This window comes from Dipodomys spectabilis, unplaced genomic scaffold (genome assembly GCF_019054845.1).
Source record: "Dipodomys spectabilis isolate Male_0828 unplaced genomic scaffold, ASM1905484v1 ptg000157l, whole genome shotgun sequence".
Lineage (NCBI taxonomy): Eukaryota > Metazoa > Chordata > Mammalia > Rodentia > Heteromyidae > Dipodomys > Dipodomys spectabilis.
The window spans coordinates 5,796,443-5,804,899 of NW_024870834.1; positions in this window are offsets into that span (position 1 = coordinate 5,796,443).

The window sequence follows — 8,457 nt, forward strand, 5'->3', positions numbered from 1 at the left end:
GGGACAGGGCCTTCCCTCTCTCCAGCCCAGGGTCAGCTTGGAGGAAAGTCAAGTCTAAGCGCCAAATAAATTCCAGAAGGGAAAGAGGGACAAAGGACACCCATCAGGCAAGGCCCCCCACAACAATCCCAACAACCAATACGCACCAGGAGAACGAGTCAGCTTTGCCGGAAATCAAATAATGAAAATGACAAGATAGCATCTCAGGGCCTTTCAATCCAGATGAAATGAGTAGAGAGAGATGGCAAGCTAGACGCAACATGTGGCTCGCATTTGGATGCTGGGGATGAGGGGTGTTATTGGCCAATGGGTCAATTTTGAATACGGATCATGTTTTACAACATAGTAGGATTATATCAAGGTTAAAGGGTTTTTTTTTAAAGTCGCACAGTGGTTATGTAAGAGGAGGCTAGGAAAATGCAGGTGTGTTGAAGCCGTGGCTGGTAAAGGGTTGAGGTGAGTACATCTCCCTTGTAGTTCAGGATAAGGAGGAGCAGATGGAGCAAATGGAAGTACTTGGCAACGGCAAGTGAAGGGGTGGAGTTCCTTGTACAGTGCGTGCGTGTGTGTGTGTGTGTGTGTGTGTGTGTGTGTGCGCGCGTGTGTGTGCGTGTGTGTGTGTGTGTGCGTGTGTGTGTGTGTGTGTGTGCGTGTGTGTGTGTGTGTGTGTGTGTGCGTGTGTGTGTGTGTGTGTGTTCCATCTAAACTTCTACTTCCCAGTAGCCAGGACAATGTTTAACTCTCCAGTGAGTGCCAATAAAGGTTTGTTTAAAGAATGAGTAAAGAGAAGAAGAGCCAAGTGTGGTGGCTCACGCTGTAATCCTAGCTACTCAGGAAGCTGAGATCTGAGGATCTCAAAGTCAGCCCAGGCAAGAAAGCCCATGACCATATAATTGTAACCCCTCTGTACAGTAGTTTCACAATTAAAATTAAAATAAAAAAAAGAAAGTCCATGAGACGCTTATTTCCAATTAACTACCAGAAAACCAGAAGTGGTGCTGTGGCTCAAGTGGTAGGATGCTTGCCTTGAGCTGAAGAGCTGAGGGACAGCGCCCAGCGCCCAAGACTCATGAGCGATAAAACAACAACAACAAGAGCTGGGTGCTGGTGGCTCACGCCTGTCATCCTGGCTGCTCAGAAGGCTGAGAGCTGAGGATCGCAGTTCAAAGCCAGCTGAGGCAGAAAAGTCCACAAGACTCTTACCTCCAATAAACCACCAGAAAACTGAAAGTGGTGCTGTGGCTCAAGTAGTAGAGCCCTGAGCTCTTCAGCTCAAGGACAGTGCTCAGGCCCAGAGTTCAAGCCCCATGACAGAGACAGAGAGAGAGAGACAGAGAGGAGGAGGAGGAGGAGGAGGAGGAGGAGGAGGAGGAGGAGGAGGAGGAAGAAGAAGAAGAAGAAGAAGGGGAGGAGGAGGAGGAGGAGGAGGAGGAGGAGGAGGAAGAAGAAGAAGAAGAAGAAGGGGAGGAGGAGGAGGAGGAGGAGGAGGAGGAGGAGGAGGAGGAAGAAGAAAGGATCTTGAGGGTCTATGGCAAAACATCCTCCTCTGTATTTCTGAGTGGCCTGAATGCCACTGATCTGAACTTTCTCCTTCCTGGCCCATCCATGTGGTTCAAACGTTCCACTCAGAACATTGATCAGCATCACAGGAAAGCATCTAAAACCACAAAGGCAAGTGTTCAAGCAATTGTGAATTATTTAAAGCAGTAAATGCAGTTACTTAAAACACTGGTAAATTATTTAAAACAATGAATAAAAGCAGGGTTGGGGGAAGGTAACCTCAATCTCAGGGCCCTCGGGTACAAGATCTCTCTGGAGAAAGCTGCTGTTTTCCTTAAAGCACCTGGGAACCTGTCCAGCCATTCTGTGAGTGTGTCATCCCATGCCAAGCCTGGGCTGGGCCGCGCTGCCCCACCACCCATCCTGAGCAGGAGGCAGCATGGAGAGGCGTGAAGGCTTTGCTGCCATTTCATAGGACGTGGGGCTCAAAAGCTGGAAGCAGGTAGGGCCAGGGAAGGTTTCTGTGAGTTCTGGACCCTCACCCTCTGCCAGACACCCTAGTACCTCTCCCCAGCCCTGCTCTGACACTGCCTGCCCCCCCCCCCCCCCGGGACGATCACAGTGATGACCCTGGGAACTGGGCGTCCACCGTCCCCCGTGTGCGCCGCCGGGCCGAGCGCCACTCCCCGCTTCCGTGATGGATGTCTGCTCTCAGGTCCTGGCCGAGGCCCGTGGCTTCTCTGCCCCACGGGTGATTCAAGGCTGACCTGTCTCCCAGCTTGAGGGCCTGGCCAGTCCCTCGCAAAGTCACAGCCGGTGTGCTGCTCGTCACCACAGCCTGGGACGAAACCCAGCCTCTGCTTTGAATCAAAAGCAAAACGAGGATGTTAAAAAAATCAAAAACACCAAAATGAATGGGCTTTCTTTTTTAGAACAAGGTTAGGTTTACACAAAAGTTGAGTGGAAAGGACAGAGAGTTCCCACACACCGGTGACCGGCCCCCTCCCAGCACACCCCCGTGACAACTTTCCATTCCCATTGCTTCCTGAGCCGAAATGGTTACACATCCAATGCCTTCATTCTCCCCTCCCCCCTCCTTTCTCCCCTCCCCTCCCCTCTTCTCCTTCCATTCCTCTCCCCTGTCCTCTCCTCCCTTCCCCTCTCCTCTCTCCTTCCATTCCTTTCCCCTGTCCTCTCCTCTCCTCTCTCTTCTCCTATTCTCTCCTCCCTCCCCCTCTCCTCTCTCTCTTCCCCTCCTCTCCTCCCCTTCCCTCCCCTCCTCCCCTTCCTTCCCCTCCCTCTGGCCTCCCCTCTCCTCAGCACGTCTCTCCTCCCTCTCTTGATCTTAGAGCCTCTCCCTTGGGCTTTTTGCTCACAGCAAGTACTCTACCATTTGAGCTGCATCTCCAGCCTGACATTTTGCTAGTTAATTTAAGATAGTCTGAAAACCTTTTCTAGCCATGCTGGCTTCCAGCATTGATCCTCAGATCTCAACCCCTTGAGTAGCTAGGATTGTAGGTGAGAGCCAAGGACACTCAACTGAGTTATCTCAATTCACGCCAAATCATCTTTAACAACAACAAAAGTTCCCCCATTAACTGTTCTGGGGAGTGCAGTCCAGTGGCACAGAGCACATTCACAGTGTCCCACGCCCCCGCTGACCGTCCCCAGTGTGGAGCCACAGCCCTCCTAACGACTCACCAAATCACACCCTGAGCTGCGCTCTCTATGGACTTGGACAAATGAATAGTGACAGGTCAGACAAGGTTTCCCTGTCCTACAAATCCTCTGAACTCCTATCCACCCCTGCATCCTACCCACCCCTTCACCTTCCTGTTCAACCCTCCAATCTCATAGTCACCCATCTGTCCTCTCAAATCTCTGGCCACTATTGATCTCCTTTTCTGTCTCTCTAGGCTTGCCTTTGCTGGAGTGTCACATAGTTGGATTGGTGTAAAATGCCACCATTCCTGAGCGCCTCTTTCCCACAGCATATGTACTCAAGGTTCCCTGTCACTTTACGATAGATGGACACACAAGATTGTTTCTAGGATGGCTGGCGTCTCCCCTGTGAGGAGTGGGTAGAGGACATGAATGCAGGCCCTCCCATGGCAGCCAAGGTGGGAGAGCCAGGCAGCTCTCTGACACTTCTCTCAAAGGAACATTGCCCCCTCCCCTTGTGTCCAGTCCTCTCCAAAGGCCCATCTGCTAATACCATCACACGGACGATTAAACTTCACAGGAAGTTTGAAGCCCTTGTGTCAAGGGATTTTTGTCTACCAGATTTTACTCTAGACAAGGGAGACTGCACACCGTCATGCTTATGGCAGCCTACGTGCCCCTCAACTGATGAAGTGATATGAAAATGTGACGAAGATTTGCTACAGAGTTCTGCAGGTTTGGCAGGTGGGTAACAACTCCCAGCCACCATTCCAGCATCAGATGGAGCCGTTTTATGGCCCTAAAGGGAAACCTTTTTATGAAGACATCATTAATTTATTTGCTAACATTCATACTTTTAAAAGAAAGTGTGGGAGAGAACCTCTATTTGAATTTTCTCGTAGAAATAACAATGATCCTGGATGGGGGAAGATTTTCAGCTTGTCTTTCCCTACATATCAGTGTTAGAACTGCAAGAAAGCAGTGTCATCATCTTTCCACTCAAAACACAAAAGTTGAAATAATTTGTTTCTCCATGCCATGGCTCCAGCCTTTTTGTTTGTTTGTTTTTTGGTTGGTCCCACAAGGGACCTGAACTCTAGGCCTGGATGCTGTCCCTCAGCTCTTCAGCTCAAGGCTAGTGCTCTACCACTTGAGCCACAGCACCACTTCCAGCTTTTTCTGCTTATGTGGTGCTGAGGAATCGAACCCAGGGCCTCATGCATGCAAGGCAAGCACTCTACCACTGAGCCACCTTCCCAGCCCCCATGGCTCCAGCCTTTTTAAGTTGGCTCCTTGAGCCAGTGGTGGGCAGAGCCATTCAGGGTGGAGCTCTCTGTGTGGCCTTCAGGCACAAGGGTCCTCAGGTCACTGCCCTGTGTCTGGCCTGCATCAGGCCTATGCCCAGGCAAGGCCCAACTCTCCATCTGCTGCCCCAGACAGGCAAGCTGCTTGCTGCCTTCCTGCCAACTGAGCATTCTAATTACACAGTAAAGACTAATTGCCCGTGACTCGGCTCTTCCACAGTCACAGACGTTCACCGAAGTCACGCCTAACCAGCCTCTCCATTCATTATCTGTGCTCGCGGCTCCACCATTCAATTATGCTTTGGCAGGAGAGCAACCCACAAAGAGATGACTGAGGACACAGAGCTCGCAAAAGCTCCCTCTTTTCACTGGGTGGCCTGGAAAAGCTGCTTCGAAACCCCCTTCCCAACCCCAGGGGTTCCCCCAGTGAGCAGGAGACTCCAGGGAAGGGGGCCTGCATTTATGCAGCACCTGCTGTATGCCAGGTGGAACCAAGGATCGTCTCACACACAGCCTCTCCCTTAATCCTTGCCGCCGCTGCAGGAGACAGAGAGGGCCAGTGACCAAGAGGGAGAGCGAGGCCTGTGTGAGCTGCAGGCCCACACGGGTTCAGTCCTTGTTGGAGGGGTGGGCCCTATCATACCCTCAATTTCCATCCTATTAACAAACATTTTATCTTGGGCCCAAATTTGTTTATCAAGGATGTAACATGTCTGAGTCTCTGAAGCCCAGAGGGATTGTGGTGTGCACAGGCCACTCACCTGGCTTGCACACATCAGGACATCAGTGCAGTAGGCAGTGGTCCTGATGCTGGACTGAAGGCTTCATACATTGGCTCATCACCTCCTGCCAGGGTCACCTTGGGCAGGATGCTTGCTGCCCCTGCCAGTGCCACCTGTTTGGGATGTTACAGGGAACACATACATGCATACAGAGATGCATACAGAGAGAACGTCCTCAGCTGGGACGTCCATCATACCTAGGAATTATTGTTATTCTCTCAAGACTTCCACTTTGATCAATTAGTAGCCACAATTCCCTTCCCTTTATAATCCTCCTCCTCCTCCTCTTCCTCCTCCTCCTCCTCCTCATCATCATCATCATCTCATCATCATCACCTTTTTATTCAATTGCCTTTATCAACCTATTAATGTTATCTTTTTTTTGGGGGGGGGTCAGTTGTGGGGCTTGAACTCTGGGCCCGGGTGCTGTCCCTGAGCTCTTCAGCTCAAGACAAGTACTCTACCACTCGGAGATAAGAGTCTCATGGACTTTACTGCCTGCCTGGCTTTGAACCATAATCCTCAGATCTCAGCCTCCTGAGTAGCTAGGATTATAAGTGTGAGCCACCAGCCTAGGCAGGAAAGTCCAAGATATTCTTATCTCTAATTAACCACAAAAACCCCAGAAGTAGAGCTGTGGCTTAATTGGCAGATCATCAGCCTTGAGCAGAAGAACTAAGGAACAGTCCCCTGGCCCTAAGTTCAAACCCCAGCACTGGCACAAAAAAAATGAGAGGAGAGCTGTGTCTTCAACAGTATGAAGTTGAAGCAAGAAGACCGCTGTCTGAAAATGAGAGAGAACACCCTCACCACACACCCAGGCTCCCCAGAGCTTGACCTTGGACACCTGCCTGCAGAACTGGGAGAAGTAAATAGGAACCACTTAGCCTCCAGTATTTCATTGTAGCAGCCTGAGCCACCACATGGGGCAGTCAGGGGAAGGACACACAGCCCCTCCCTGAGCGGTCAGACTCCAGCCAAGTATCCGTGACCACAGCAACTCCAGCCTGGTGTTTTTCTTAAGCAACCACAAAATGTATCCCACATGGTGTTCCAATTTCTCTAGGGAAGAATCCCACTTGTACTTGGAAGACACCAAGAGAGTTGCTTTTATTTTGTACAGCTGTTCCCTGGGAGGCTTGGAGCCACCCTCCCATACCTTCGCAAACTACAACACGGCCCGCATGTGTGGTGCCATGCCACAAAATCTGAGTTGCACACATCCAGGTTTTCTATTTGTTTTTCTTGAAAGCCAAGCTCTCAGGATGCTAGGAACCAGTGTGGAGACTTCTGGCTGGCATCCAGTCAGGCCCACATCCCCACAGGCAGGACCCCAGACCTGCCTGGGCAGAGCTACAGCCCTTTGCCTCTAGCACCCTCTCAAGTGACTACAGAAAACTGAGCCCTATTTTCTGGCCTAAGAGGTGAGGGGTTCAGGCCAGAGGTTCACCCTCATTTGGGCAAATGTCCTTGTTTAAATACTAGATGAGATCCTGGAAGAGGTGAGTCTTATTACAGTGCCTGCTAGCCTAACTTCCTGTGGACAATGAGCCCAAGTCTGCATCTGCATGGGACCTGTAGCCTTGAAGATCAGCTGCCATCAAGCTCAGCCTGTGGCCTCTCCAGGGACTGTCTCAAAGGGACACAAGATGATCACTCCCAGATTTTTATTGTCTTAGTATTTGAAAGGTGATTCCCCCAAAGCTCTTCTCCTACATTTGAGGGGTTTCCCTAGTGCCTAACTGGTGGAGTGGACAGTATCCCCCACTCTGAAGGCTATTGATTGGACTCCATCCATCATACCCCAGGTCAGTCTCTCAGGATACAAAAGTCCTCATGGTCTAGTTCCTACCCTCAACATCTCTGGCCACAAAGGAAACGCAGATCAGAACAATGAGATTCTATCTTACCCAAGTCGGAATGGCCATCATCAAGAATACACACATGCTGGCATGGATGTGGGAAAAAGGAACTCTCACACACTGTTGCTGGGAATGTAAACTTGCTCAACTACTCTGGAAAGCAGTTTGACAATATCTCAAAAAACTGAAGATAGAACTTCCCTATGACCCAGCAATTCCACTCCAAAAGATTAAAAGTCATGATACAGTGAAGCCACCAGCACAGCCATGTTCATTGCTATACCATTCATCGTCCCCAAGTTTTGGAAACAGCCTACATGCTCCTCAATAGACAAATGGATTAAGAAATATGGTATATAAGGGGCTGGGAAGGTGGCTCAGTGGTAGAGTGCTTGCATTGTATGCATGAGACCCTGGGTTCGATTCCTCAGCACCACATAAGCAAAAAGAAAAAAGCCAGAAGTGACGCTGTGGCTCAAGTGGTAGAGCGCTAGCCTTGAGCTGAAGAGCTGAGGGACAGTGCCCAGGCCCAGAGTTCAGGCCCCACGACTGGACCCAAAAAAAATAAAACAAAACAAAACAAAATATGGTACATATAAATGATGGAATTTTATTCATCTGTTAGGAAGAATGCTATTACATCATTTGCAAAGGAATGGATGGAACTGGAAAAAATTATGGTGACTCAGGCCCAGAAAGACAAAAGATACATGTTTTTTTTCTTATATGTGGAAGTTAGATCTAATTAATAAATATACAATTAACATACAGGGTTGTACGCAAGTATATACAAGTGTATTGGCTGAAGAATGACATTTGTAGGGGAAAATTTAAATGGTGTAATAATTCCTTAGAAAAACTCACAATCCAACAAAATGAGTACCAGGAAACTGGCACTTGAAAGGTATAAGGGGGGGGGAGTGGAGGGTACAAGAATGAAGAGAGGAAGGAGAGACTGGAGTCATAATATCCAATGTGTACTCTATGAAATTAAGAAAATTGAGGGGTAAGGATGGAGAGGATGATGATGATATTAAGATATATCATACTTATAAACTCATTTGTTGACTGGTAACCCCTTTGTATAACCACTTAAAGATAAAAACATAAGCCAGGTGCCAGTGGCTCACTCCTATAATCCTAGCTACTTAGGAGACTGAGATCTGAGGATTGCAATTTGAAGTCAGCCCAGGCAAGAAAGTTTGTGAAACTCTAATCTCCAATAAACTACTTGGAAAAAGTCAGAAGGAAGTGGTGTTGTGGCTCAAGCGCTAGAGTACTAGCTAGCCTTGAGCCAAAGAAGCTTAGAGACAATGCCCAGGCCCAGAGTTCAAACCCTAAGACTGG